This window comes from Herpailurus yagouaroundi, unplaced genomic scaffold (assembly GCF_014898765.1).
Source record: "Herpailurus yagouaroundi ecotype Mexico unplaced genomic scaffold, PumYag 163, whole genome shotgun sequence".
NCBI lineage: Eukaryota > Metazoa > Chordata > Mammalia > Carnivora > Felidae > Herpailurus > Herpailurus yagouaroundi.
The window spans coordinates 46,125,274-46,140,261 of NW_024412404.1; the positions used below are offsets into that span (position 1 = coordinate 46,125,274).

At 39.2% G+C, this 14,988-nt stretch overlaps 1 long non-coding RNA gene across 7 annotated transcripts in view; it reads right to left on the minus strand.

Annotated features, from left to right (window-relative positions):
* Window positions 1–14,988, minus strand: part of LOC121037208 (uncharacterized) — a 186,369-nt gene that overhangs the window by 168,566 nt on the left and 2,815 nt on the right. For all 7 annotated transcript variants that reach the window (XR_005793651.1, XR_005793648.1, XR_005793650.1 and 4 more), the window contains exons 2-4: window positions 11,536–11,671; window positions 10,842–10,998; window positions 8,260–8,475 (exon numbers count right to left, since the gene is read on the minus strand). This is a non-coding gene — a long non-coding RNA (uncharacterized LOC121037208). The remainder of the gene's footprint in view (window positions 1–8,259; window positions 8,476–10,841; window positions 10,999–11,535; window positions 11,672–14,988) is intronic.

The following is a 14,988-nucleotide window of genomic DNA, read 5'->3' on the forward strand; positions in this document are numbered from 1 at the left end:
ACACACACACACACACACACACACACACACACACACACACACACACACAGTTGCCCTCAGTGGTATTGGGGCTTCACCTGCCTTGCAAGGTACAAATACAGGCAGAGTACAGCAGGCTAGAGCAGCCTTTCTACCGCCTTACAGGCAACCCCAAATCCAGCATCCCTAATTCGTCCCCTATCACAACACATATTGCCATTGGCCACACAATTGCCATACATGGAAATATGTGCATTACCTGCCTTGACTCTTCCTTTTCCCACCTTCCTTCCTAGATCCCCCGTGGTTACTGGTTATAAATCCTAAAATCTGTATCAAATTTTTCCACTTTATCCTACATCCATGCATCTTTATAAGTAACCTGCTACTTCTGGCCACCATAACTTCCTACCTAAATTAGCCTTCTGACTATTCGCCTTGCCTCTATTCTAAGAGATTTGTATGTCTAGTTTGCTCCACAAGACTTTTGCTGAATTCTGAGGATGCACAGGAACACAAAGAGACAAACCTGCAGTCTTGCTGTAGTTAGAAAACGATCCACCACAGGTGCCTGGATGGCTCAGTCGGTTAAGCTTCTGACTTAGACTCATGTCATGATCTCGTGGTCAGTGAGTTAGAGCCCCATGTCGGGCTCTGTGCTGATAGCTCAGAGCCTGGATTCTGTGGCTCCCTCTCTCTCTGTTCCTTTCCTGCTCATGCTCTTTCTCTCTCTCTCTCTCAAAAATAAAACAACACTAAAATAGAAAAAAAAAAAAAAGAAAAGGAAAGGAAAGGAAAAAAGCAACCCACCAGGAGGAGGAGGCAGAGGCCCAGAGCAGGGAACTCATGAAGGCCTTAGGAGGCATGGTGAATTGATACTGAGAATCTAAATCATATTTCACCTGGGAGCACATTCCAATATTGGTAAAAGCTAGAGTCTGAGGACCAGTCTGGACCGTTGGCAGAAAGCTACAATTCCATAGTTGGCAGATAGACTAGCAGCCATTTCTGCTTTTTTACGCTGCTGGAGTGACAAGGTTGGGGGTTTGGTGGACACCAAACCATAACCATTTTCTACCAAAAAAGGAAAGAAAAAAAGGAAGAAAAGGAGGGAAGGAAGGAGGGAAGGAGGGAAGGAAGGAGGGAAGGAAGGAGGGAAGGAAGGAAGGAAGGGAGGAAGGAAGGAAAGGAAAGAAGACAAGAGAAGAGTATCGCTTAGAGTAGAAGATCAAAGTTATGGGGCGCCTGGATGGCTCAATGCGTTGGGTGTCTGACTTCGGCTCAGGTCATGATCTCACAGTTTGTGGGTTTGATCCCTGCACTGGGCTCTGTGCTGACAGCTCAGAACCTGGAGCCTGCTTCAGATTCTGTGTCTCCCTCTCTCTCTGCCCCTCCCCCACTCACACTCTGTCTCTCAAAAATAAATGTAAAAAAAAATTTTTTAAAAGATCAAAGCTAAGATGAACATCTGCGAAAAAAATAAAATTTAATTTTTAACTGTTTTCTGGGGGTGAAGAAACCAGAGACACCAGGATTTCAGTAGAAAGCCATGGAGAATCACACCATGGCAGCAGGGGCTAGCCAAAAGAGACTGAATCTTACCAACGCTAAAACCCAGACAAAACCCAGATCAGTCCCTGACAAGACTAACGTGGTCTGCTCCCCATCCTATGACCCTAACAGAAGAAAAGGGAAACTTCTCTTTTGGAAACAATCATTTGTATTCTCTGAATTATGTTCTATGCTGTTTAGCATATAATAGAAGATTGCTAAACATGTGAAGATGGCCAATACAAAGACCTATGATGAAGCCATATAATTAAAATAATATGACATTAACATAAGGAAAAACCAACTAATGGATCAGAATGGAGACACCAGAAAGACACTGATAAATATAAGTCAACACATTTATGGCAAAGGTTACTCAATAAAGAAAAAGGGAAACTGATCTTACCAATGAGTAATCAATCCTGTGTCAACTGCATGGCCACAGAGAAAAGTCATGGGTATATGTATCTTTACTTTTATGTTATATCACACATAAAAATCTATTCAAGATGCATTATACATCGAAATGTGGAAGATAAAGTATTAAACAGTTTATAAGAAAATATAGGAAAACATTTTTGGTGACTTTGATGTAGTCTGGTTTTCTTAAACCAGTCCCTCAAGAGTTCTGAGCAGCAGTAACTATACAGGAATAAATTACAGTCAAGAGGCTCTATACATTAAAAGGCATCCCTAGGATCATGAAAAGTCAAATCACATATAGGAAAATATATGTATATATGACAAATGACTCAGCCAGATTTGATATACAACAACAAATATAACAAAAAACAAAAACTTCCAAAAATCAGTAAGAAAAAGACAGGAAACAGAATAAAATACAAAAGATTTGAATAAATAATTTGCAAAAAAGAGATACAGACATCCAAATGAACAACAAACTTTAGTAGTAATCATGGAAACACTAAAATCAGTATGTAATCATATTCCATAATCAAAAGATAGATAAAATGAAAAAATGGGAAATATCAAGTGTTGGTATATGTGTAGTAACCAAAACTCTTATTTACTGCTGAAGAGAGTATAAATTGGTAGAATTACTTTGTAAAAATATTTAGTAGTATCTACTAAAGCTGGGCACAACTGCCCTCAGCATTGAAGATGGGTCCTCAGGTTGACCAAATGACAAAGAAGAGAAGATTTATGGAAGGATAACTCATACTAATCTCAAATTATATAACTTCAAATAATTCACACACAAATACAATATGAAAGAAACTCAAAAACATAATATTGAAAAAAGATGGGTATAAAAAAAGGACGTAGAATTAGATTCCATTTATACAAACTTTATATGAGGTTTAAAGCAAGTAAAATTAACTTACGCTATTTAAAGTCAAAACAGGTTATCCTAAGGGAAGGAAATGACTACGGTGGGGCGGCTACGAGTCAAGCCTATGGGGAGCTGCTAATGTTCTTTTCTTGACTAGAATGCTGGCTACACAGGTGTGTTCATTTATGAAAATCCTACAAGCAGCACAGTAACAATATGGACACTTTTCAATGTATACTTAAAAAATTCTTTGGTGGAAAGAAGAGATGGATAGGAGTCGTTGGAGAAAAAAATAATTTTTACAAAGTCTGGTAAGAGTTAACTTTCTTCTTTGGGAGCAGCTCTGGGAAAGCTGGTAAGGTTAAAAATCAAGAGATAAGAGTACCTGACTTAGGTACTCTTACATTTATATGTATTTAACAGGTTGGCTGTAGATAATAATGATATCATTCCCTGTTTCGAATACCATCATATTTCCCAGGGTAACAGTAGTGCACTAAGAGAAAATGGTAACGGACTTGTCATAATGGATTCCAACAGTGCATTGTTCAGGATACATGCCAAGAAAATGACAAATCATCCATTCCCATCTTGTATAAAAGGAGCAACATAACAAATATCACAACTCCCTCACAACATGCTAGTGAAATTCTACCGTGAATTGATGAGAGAGCAAATGTTTAAGATTTAAGGCAAGTCTGTTTGGGAAGTCAGATTCTTTGGTCTAGTCAGAGATGTGATGCTTAAAAGGAAAAAGGAAATCAAACATGGCGTTTAAAGACTGAGTCCCAAATGGCATGAACATAGAGGAGACTAAAAAGGAAGAATGATTCATCACATCCTGTTAAATGCACTAAGAACCACAAGGTGGACTTAGGTCTCATAAAAGGGAGGGAAAAATGGCTCTAGATATCCTTTCCTCTCCCAACAGTCCCCAGCTTGGCAAATCCCTAATCTTGTTTAAAGGCTAACTCAAATATCAATTCCTTATACCATCACTCCTTCCCTCTCCCACAGACGACAGTTGATTTCTCACCCATTTTTGTTCTCCCAGGACTTTGCACAATCTTCATTATACTTATTATGCACTTATCACTCTACAAATTGCATTTTTGGTGTCTACATAGCTGTCTACTTCCTCTACTATGTAATTATGTAACCTCGGGGGCAAAGGCTACATCTTAACAATAATACAATCATTTAAGATGTTTTAATAGTTTTATTACAAAAGGAATACATACACATGGGGAAAAAATCAAAATAGCACAAATATAAAAGGAATGGATAAACAATTCCTCCCCATGATCTAGGCCCGTAGTCAGAAAACTTTTCTTGCAAAGGGCCAGATCGGAAGTATTTTAGGTGTTGCAGTGACATACAGTCACTGTCCTAGCTACTCAAATCTGCCGGTGCATCAAAAAACAGCTAAAGATGATATGCAAAAACAAATGAATGTGGTGGTGTTCCAATCAAACTTTACTTTGGAAAACAGGGAGCAAACCAAATTTGTTTATATATTTGTTTATAGGCTGCCCGCTCCTATAGTACGCAATGGTCTCATGTCCCAAATTAACAACTGTTAAAAGTTTCTTATAAAATGTATTGTTAGTTGAGTGTACCCTTTATGCAGCCCTGCTAAATAAAATGCACCTTTTAAAGACAGCAAAAATGCACAGTGATTGACCTGTGCTAGTTTCTTCAAAGAGGGAAAAAAAATCCTAAGTCACTTTGTTTTTCGCCATAAAGAAGAACAGCGTATGTGGTTAGGTAAGCTACCAACTACCTTTGTTGAGCATCTACAGAGTCAAAAAAGAAAACAAATACATCCAAGACTTTGGGGCCCCCACATCTCCTCAAATGTATAGTTTTCACCAGGAATGAAATTACTAATTCTAGTTGTATGCCCAGATGTGCCTATAAAATTAACCCTCTGGACATCTAAATTACAACATAAGCTCAAACACAGTCTAGGCTTTCGTGGGCTGCCAGAATCTAACCACTAGGGTGAATACTGTTTCAAAAGTAAAACCCGTTCCAAGACAAAGGAAAAAAAAAATCGAAATACCTTTCTCTTTGTAAAGTCAGAAGTCACGTGCACACACCTTCAAAAGGGGACTGTGGTGGCTACTGGTTACCCTGAGCCCCACAATCTGGCATATGTGTCGGGACTTTTAGTAGAAAGACATGGTACTTATGAAAAGAAAACTAGAACTTATACCAACACTTAAAATAAAAAACAAACTCATGAGTAGGAAAAGTTCTAGTCAGTGTAAGATCAAGTTCTACTCTGGAACTTGTCAAAACACTGATGAATTACAAGTTCTACCTTGTCACTGGATTTGCTCAGTTTCTCACTCTGCCTCTGATTCTCTCTTTGGTTCTCTTGGTCTCCATGCTTCTGACATAGCCTCTTTGCCCCGCTCCCTCTCCCTCCCTCCTGCTTCTCCCTCTCTCACTTTGGTTCTATCATAGTCTTTTGGTCTTTCTCTTTCTCTACCTCAGCCCCTCTCTACCTTCTCTTTCTCTCTCCCTTTGTCTGAGGTTGCCTTTGATTTAAACAATTCAATCAGCCACGTTCTTTTCCACAGCCACGTGACACCTTCTAATGACTCACGTTCATGGGTAAGGAGTTTCAGGTAGAATACGAATGCCTGACTCACAATGTATACATATGGTTAACGGTGTGCAGTGTGTGTGTATGTATATGAATATGTACATGTAGGTAACCACGTAGATGAATGTCAAGATCAAGTGAATGTCTGAGATTTAAAGAGATACATTTTTTCTTTGTTGAGATTACAGGTCACCAGAATGTCTAGTGTATTGTATACAGTCTTGGTGCAAGTAACTCTGTCTCTTTTCTAATTAAAGAAACTGATGAGGAAAGGCCCAGAATGTCTGCTATCACACAATCAAGAAGAAAAAACACAAAGTGACCTTACCACCTCTTTCATCAAAACTATCTACGAACACTAGTTATTGGAGAGAGATTTTTCTGGGGTCAAATTTAGGTTCCTTGAATGAAACATAATGAAGCTTATAAGGTTCATAATCTTTTTTGTTAAGTTTAAAATATTTTGGGGGGTGCCTGGATGACTCAGTTGGTTAAACGTCTGACTCCTGATTTTGGCCTAGGTCATGATCTCACAGTTTGTGAGTCTGAGTCCCCTGTTAGCTCCACACTGATAGCACAGAGCCTTCTAAGAATTCTCTCTCCCGCTCTCTCTGCCCCTACCCCACTCATGCTTTCTCTCTCTGTCTCAAAATAAATAAACTTAAAAAAATTAATTAAAAAATAAAATATTTTAAGTAACAGAAATAGCATATATTCATAGAAGAATCACCAAAAACCCCACAATTTAAATGATAGTTAAAAAGCCATAATCAATAACATTTTAGTCCTATTTTTCCAAATTTTTCTACATTTTATTTCTTTTACAAAAATAGAATTCTATTCAACAAAGTATACTGAGCCTCTATTACATACCAGATGCCCTGTTATATATTTAAGATATATACACAACAGACAAAGATTTCTACCTTCATGGAACTTAAAATCCTACTATTTTAAAATTTTATGTTTTTAGCTTTTGCTTTGCTGTGTAAATTTGCTAAGACATTACAGGTCTACAACACATTTAATGGCTGTATAATATTTTATTACATTCATGCACAAGGTCATGGGTATTCTTGCTTTTGAGGACCAAGAAAAGTCCAAAAAAAAAAAACAAAAAAAAACAAAACAAAAAAAAACAAAAAAAAAAAACAAAATCCAAAATCACCCAGCAAGAATTTAGCAAGTATTCGCTCTCAGTGAATAGGTATAAATGCTGTGAGGGCTATATAGAAAAAAAGAACAAAAACACTTTTTAAAGATAAGAAAGGGGAGACACATGGGTGGCTCAGTCAACTAAGTGGATGACACTTGATTTGGGGTTAGGTTATGATCTCATGGTTGTGAGCTCGAGGCCCATGTCAAGCTCCACACTAGGTATGGAGCCTGCTTAAGATCCTCCCTCTCTCTCTCTCTCTCTTTCTCTCTCTCCCTCCCTCCCTCTGTCTCTCCCTTGCTGGCATGCATGTGGGCACTCTTTCTCTCTTAAAAAAAAAAAAAAGAGAGATGACCTCAGTGCTCTAAGACCTGAAAATGGACAAAGGAGACAGCATAATTACAGATGAGAGATAATATATATTACATATCTGCTAAGTGGATATTGTGGACGTTAGATATACTATGATGAGTGTTATTAATTGAATGACAGTAACAACAATAAATAATAATAATAATAATAATAATAATAGATCTAATGTTTATTACTATGTACCAGGTACTGTGTTAAGGGCTATATGTTCACCAACCCATTTACAACTGTAACAACCCTTTAAGAGGGGTTAAGAAGAACCCTTTAAGAAGAATATTTTCACATATGAGGAAATAGAGGCAGAGAGTAAGTTATTTTCATGAAGTCACAGAGCTAATAAATGATAAAGCAGTATTTCAAACCCAAGAAGCCTTTTCCAAAGTCTTTGCTACTGATCAATATGTTATAATTAAAAGAGTACACCGTATTTTATCCTTAGAACACAAATCATGTTTATGTGGATAACCAAGAAAGATGGTACCAAGATGGCCCCCACTACAAAATGGGAATGTAATTACAAAATTACAAAACTACAAAATGAAGTATTTGTTTCAACAGTAGAAAAACTGCTTCCCAGGGAAAAATAGTCTTTCCTCTTCCTGACACCTTTTGTGTACATTATAATCTGTCCACCAGCCTGTTTCAGAGGGTCTTACCCCACTGTATTCAGATTCCTTTGAGAAGTTATTGAAAGCTGTGGACCTCAACTCTTTCCAGAAAAAAAAAAAGTACACACAATGTGTAGGCAAGCTCAGAAAGTTCATGGAAGCCTATAGAAGAATCCTCTAGGGAAATGTTTGTCAAACTTTAGTGTGAATAAGAATCATTTGGAGGTTATTAAAACATAAATATCCTTGCTCACTCCCCTACACCCATCAACAGAATGAACACTAATTCTACAGGCAAAATTTACTTAAAACACTTATTTAAATGTGGGGCCTGAGAACCATCCCTGAATGTAGTTTTGGTTGCCAGTTGGAGAACCCAAGCCTGCCCAGTTTAATATCCCTCCACCTACCCAGCAACATGAAGGGCAGGACGAGTACAGAGTAGAGCAGCGTTTCCAAACCAGAGTGACAAAAGTGACTTGATTCTAACCTAGAGAGTGTGGGAAGTGAAGAATTAAACAGAAGACCTTTGACTTTTCAAACAGGCAAGCCCTGGGTCAGATGACCCATGAGTTTGGGTTCCCGTGTCCTCTCTCATCCTAATTAGGGAAGATGCCTAGAACCATCAAGCCTTCAGCTATTGGGAAGCCTTCAGGTATTGGGCACAGCATGACTAGCCAATTACCTGATAACACGTCTCAGTAGCCTCATGTTGAAGTGAGTGTCCATGTTGTCCATGATGTCTCTCTAGGGTCAGCAGCCAGCAGGAAGAATCAAACGTCATCTTCCACGTATTCATTCTTCCTGGAGAGCAACCTGGAGATGGTATGTTGGTGACGCTACATGTGGCATGCATAGGAATGGGTGGACATCATGAAAAGAAGAAAAAGAGGTCAACAACCTGAGAACAGAGTAATGTGGAAAGGAACACAATTAGATTTTTCTCTTCATGCCAAGGGTCCTCCCTACCATCACTTGAACTGACTCATGAATTCCCTTTCTAAGAAACTTCAAAATGAACCCATACAAAAGGGCAGTGTGACAGAGGAAAGAACTCTGGAGTCAAAGTCAGAACAAAACTCGAATCCCTGGTTTACCACCTTTCAGCTAGGTAATTTGTGGCAGCTTTCTCTTGAAGACCCAGCAGGGACTGGACTTGGGTCCTCTCAACTCTGACCTTGAAATTCAGCATTTGTTGGTAGCTGAAACCCAATGCCTCCTGAGAAGTATACTTTGTAGAAATATGGAAGAAGGATGCTTACCAAAGAAGGAACTCAACCAGGAAGACTGGTGAAGACTGAACCAAACCAGTCTGTGCCAAGGTGGACCCCAGTGCTGACTTGACCTTTCACCAACTTTCTCCCTCATTATAACACTAAAAAATCACACCCAAAGGTGGAGATTTAACAAGATTTAACAAGATTTAATAAGACATGCAGTGCATGATGAAGCATGTCCTGCCCACTGCACCTGTATGCCGACCTCCTGTACCTCTCCCCACTCTACATGCTTGGATGTCACTTCTTTCCCACCAGCCTCTAGCAACTTTCCTTAGCCTCTGCTCTGAGAGCCAGCCTGAAGGATCCTCTCCTTTGTTCTGTCACCCTTGTGCTTGAGCACAGTTCCCAATAAAAGCCTTGCCTGGAACTCCCATTTGTTCTGTACTACACTACAAGGAGTTCGGTAGTTCTGTAGTAACTCCCAAGGAGCCCAGTTAGTAACACTCTGAGCCTCACTTTCCACAATGGTAGAACGGGGATAATGCCTATTTCACAGGGTTGTTGTAAGGATTAAATTAAATAACAGTGATGTTCTGCAATGTGCTCAAAAGACATGGTGACTTTTACTACCATTGTTAAAAGTCAGCTTCTGTTATGTCATGTAAACAGCGTATCTGGGTAGAACAGAGATGTTCTCATGTTCAACAACCTCCCCTCAGCCTTGTCTCCAACAGCCAGCCTCAATCAGATACAAGAAGAGCAAAAGAAGCCATTGATGTCTGATGTACAATTGTCAGCATAAAAAATAACACTTGTATCATTAGGCAATTGCACCTGACTTGAAGTAAATCTTATTGGCACCTTTTATGGTCACTTTGTAGAGGCTAATGATGACCCCTCAAACACCCTCAACCACCTAACTTGCTCTAAAGCCCAGCACATATCACTTTTATCGGTTCTCCTGGACTCCAGGAACCCTGTGCCCACTGGTGGTCCCCAGTGGGCAGGAATGCAGGCTTCAGGCAAAACATAACTCACTCCTTAACCTATGGCAAAAAAGCCTGAGCAAGCCCAGGTATCCATGGAATTCCGTGTCCTACATTCTAGCCCCCCTTCTTCCAACACCTGGCATGTAAATCTCTGCTCAACCAGCCATCCCTCAGCTTCATTTCCCACAACATGTAGGCAATAATACCTGTCCTTCTCATCTCTGAGGACTATGATGATAATAAACTGAAGTATATGACAAAATTCTTCCAAAGCGAAGCATTTTGAACAGTAAAAGGCACATTACTGATATAAGGTAGTATAAACATATTCAGTAGATCTCAGCAGAAACAGAGACATGACAGCTTTGATGTACATGTAAAAGTACAGGTAGGATTTCCTACAAGAGTATTCAGGTCCTTTTATTCCTACCCGGATTTTAGAGTAAGCCCTATTCTTTCAGTATAACCTCACGTAGTAAGATTTCACCTTTGTGTCTTGCCAAGCTTCAACTATTGCATCTGTAGGGGCCAACAGCCAGCTGCTCCCAAATGTGCTACATTGACATATTATTTTAAATAAAAGTTATCTGAGAGACAACCAGGGTTAAAAGAGCACTCTGACTGCCACCACCCCCACCCCAACACCTGCATTAGTCTCCAGAAAGCAAGAAATCTCCAATGTGAATGGGAGGTAAAGAGAATCTCTATCACCAGAGATAGGAAATTTGAGCCAAGGAGGTTTGAAACACAACCCTTGTTACTTTTTTACTATTTTACCATCCCAGCCCAAATTCTGTTTAGAATTCTTTACTAACTGCAGCTCCCATAGTTACATTTTCTTTTCCTGTCACTTCCTCACAGATTTATTGTCACTTTGTCGAGAAAGTATAAAAACTGCCCCGGTCATTTCTTGAAGTCTCAATATCATTACTGTGCCTCTGTGTGCACTGTGTTATTTTTTTTATCCTGTTAATCTGCCTCATGTCAATTTAATTCCTAAACCAATTGGAAGCACGTTGGAGGAAAGAAGGAAACTTCTTCCTCTCCTACACACGCACCTGATCTGAGTGGAGTGTGCACTCTGCAGTGGCCATCATCTTCCAAGGAATCTGGTCCCTCCTCACTGGCCACAGCTCTTCCAGGCCATCACCTCTGGCCATCGTAGGGATGACATGTGGCCAGTTTGCCTTTGGAGACACACGTGCATTCTTCATACTTTTGAGAGGTATGGGACAATAGTCAACATACACAGAGAGGAAAGTCATGGAATTTGCATATACATTTAAAGACATAAAGCAAAGTGGCAGTTGGGTAGCCTGGCTCAGGATGTCTCTGACAGAGTTTACTAAATACGACAGTCTCTGTTTTGAAAACTGTGTTTGAGGAAAAAGTCAGGATAAAAAAAAAAGCAATGATAATTCAAGATGAGATGTAAATGTGCAAATAAGGGCAACCGTATCTCTAAGGGATGGCATGGGTTTGTTTCTGTTTTTATTTTTGTTTTGGGGGAGACCGATTTTCAATTTCTCATTGGGCATGCAATATACCCATATTCCTTCAAAACTGGTATTGTAGATTAAGGAAATTTAATCTGTCCTCTCCACATTTGCTCTTCAGTTCTTTTGCCTATCCTGAGCTACGGCTCTCTCACAACTCCCGTTTTAAAGTTCTCACTACTACTCATGATCCAATTTAAGTATCACCCTTGTCACAAGCCATCATAACCACTCCAGCCAGAAGGCCCCGTCTCACCTTTACTTCCCTAGCAGTCCTGCCATCAGATGACCTGCTTCTTCTACAGTCTCGTATAAAGGCTCATGACTTTCTACACCATCTCGCACACACTTCTTTATCAGTATCCTGAACATACCAGGTGCTCAGCAAATACCTGTAGAATGAAAAGTTAGTAAGACTATTTGCATAATGTTGTTAGTGTTGTCCCTGGCCCATAGTATTCCTTACATATTAGCCATTACTGATACAAATAAGAAAACATTCTAAATACTTTTGTGCCTAATTCTACGGTTTTGTGTCCAATTCTATTCTATTCTATTCATATATATTTTTTTAAGATAAAGATGTGAATCATCCCCAGGGTCAATTTTTAAAAAAGCTTTTATTTAAATTCCAGTTAGTTAACAGACAGTGTAATGTTAGTTTCAGGTATACAATATAGTGATTCATCACTTCCATACAACACCTGGTGCTCATCCTTAATCCCCATCACCCATTTAACACATCCTCCAACCCACCTCCCCTATAGTCAATATTTAATGATATAGAAGGTACAAGCAAATTCCAAAAAGAAGCTTAATTCCTATTCTCAGATTACGCGTTTTGTAGCTAAAGATTGCATGCCTGCCAACACAAAAGTGATATAAAACAAACTAGTATGTCTTTATGTCTTACTAGGAAAACCAGTACCTGATTTAAATAGTGGGTTTCAAATTTCAGGAATTTCTGTACACATATGTGTATGTGAATAAAAGGGAGATGGGTATTTCCTATCATGTGAAATAGAAGGTTTGCTCACTGTCAAGGACACAGATCAATGTATCATCCTTGTTTCCCCAAAACTTTACTCACAAGTACAAAGAGCTCAATACCCTCAAATGGAAGACACTAAAACATTGCCTCTTACCTGGGTGGAGCTCCAGAGAAAAAGCTGACTATGTGTCATCAGAAAGCAGAAAGCACAGTCTAGATTCCTAGAGAGGAGATTCAAACCGGTCCATCTGCCTCCACATCTTATACTTTCTTCCTCTACAGCGTCTTGCTTTCCATGTCACAATGCACTAGCCTTCATAATTAGGGCCAGAGCCCTGATCAGAAAAGAAAAACTACAACTTTGTTAAAGAAAGTCAATTCTACTAAAATTTAAAATGTCAACTGAAAAAAAAAAATCTTATACAAATGATCACCAAACCTGGTTTTCACAGCCAATGTCCAGCTAAAATCAGATTTCTTATTGATTCAGAAATGAATGAACTAAGACTAGAACTCAAAATTTTCCTATGAACTTGTGCTCAGTGAATCACTCAAGTGTTGACTTTTAAGGCTCTCTGAAGATGAAGAGAAGGGACACCTGGGTGGTTTAGTCTGTTGAGTGTTTGCCTCTTGGTTTCGGCTCAGGTCACAATCTCCGGGTTTGTTGGTTTGAGCCCCATGTCAGCCTGTTTGGGATTCTCTTATTTCCCTTTATCTCTGCCTCACCCCTCCTTGCTTGGTTTGTCTCTCAAAATAAATCAAAAAATAAACTTTAAAGATGAAGAGGACAGTATGAGAACAATGTAATCACTATTGGAACTAAGGAATGAAATTTGCCAGGTATGTATTAAAAGCATTCCTTTTTCTCAAGATGGAGCATCCATAACCAGGATGTGCCTCTTCCTGAACTCCTCTGAAGTTAACTCATGACGCATAATTTTACAAACAGATCTTAACAGCCTCGGATTTCTATGGCCTACATTAAAATCCACAAGACAGGCATTAATTTAGGAGTCAGATCAAAAAAGTTTCCAAATTGTGCTCTGTCCCTGACACTCACGTAAGAGCCTGAACATGTGACTTATTCTTTCTGAACCATGGTTTCCTAGTTGGTGTAACATAAGTGATCATTTAAGCCTCACAAAATTTGTGAATTTTTTTAAATGATGAATATAATGCATTTTCAAAAAAAAATACTGTCCTGGTTTAATTGCCAAGGCTGTGTTGATACATGTCAGGTCTAAAAACAGCTGAAGGAGAAGACATACATGTCAAAAAACCATATGGTCATGCAATTTGATAAATGCAACATTAATATCATCATAATGGCATAAGTTATGTATGCAGAGGACTGTCTGAGCAATGTTGCCAGTGAGAAAAAGATGGGGGTAAGAAACTGAAACATACAATTATATTCAGCATAAAAATGTGAGGAAAAGATATTAATGCTTACCACATACTTACCAAGAATTTCATCGGGATTAATGAACTAGTGCTAGTTAGTATTTTGAAACTCGGTGGAACAAAGAATAATACACACAACACACCCCACCAGGCAGTGAACAGAATCATATAAAGTTAGATCATGTATAAAATAAGTTGTGTAGAAGCAACACGTTCCTGCTCCTGACAAATGATCCGTTCGGCATCTTGCATGCTACAGTATTCCCTCATTTGGTCCAAAACTTGCCATGGTTCTCATCAAAAAAGTCTTGCCTGTATGCCAAGGCTGCAAATGTCAATACCTGAATTTAAATAATGGCTCAAAATCTTGAAAATTCCTCTGAACTCACTCTCTCAGTCCCCCTCTCTCTGTCTCATACGTGCGTGTGCGCACACACACAGACACACACATATACATAATAAAGAAAGGACTGATCACGTGCAAGGCAAAAGGTACATCCTCAAATGGCTGTCCCAAGAGCATCAGCAAAATGCACAGAAAGTAGACAGGAAGAAGAGGAAAAGGAGGTAAGAAAACCATTCAGAATTTTTGGAAAGTTATGTGGGCAGTCTATAATCACCATACCTTTGATTCAGGTGTTAGTATAACCATTAGTCTTTCTACGGCTTTTAGCTAAAGATCGAAGAGACAGATCCAGAGGATGTGTGACACCTATGACCCACTTCTTTCTGGGGGGAGGAAATCAAAGTGGCAAATCATGACCTTCTGATTTTGTTTTCATATTTGGGGTTGATGAACTGTTGTTCCCTTTAATGATCTGAGAGAAACAAAAGTGTTGGAAGTAGCAGCGACACACATGTTTAGGACTTGACAACAACAATGCCCTTTCATGTGCGTCAAGATGTGTCATTCTGTCGATTAATCCTGATTGGCACTGACCTTGCTTTACAGATGAGAAATCGAAAGTCAGATTGTGTCAACTTGCCCAAGGTACGTGACAAATAAATAGGGTTAGAATTCAAATCTCCCGTTTTTCATTTCACCAAGTTGCCTCCATTTGAGAGGTTACTTCTGATTCTACGCACTCCAATTCACAAAAATAATAAGTTTATCTCCCCCAAGATGCTGAAACAGATATATCTGGCTAGATGAAACGGATTATTACCTCTGCTCCTGAGGACAGAGAGATAGAGAGTGAGAGAGAGAGCACGAAGGTATGGGGTGTGTGGGGGTTAAGATTAAGAAATGACAGACTTCAATCAAGAGAAAACTCACGAGTTAGCAGACTTTGAGTGCTCAAACATTGACAGCCA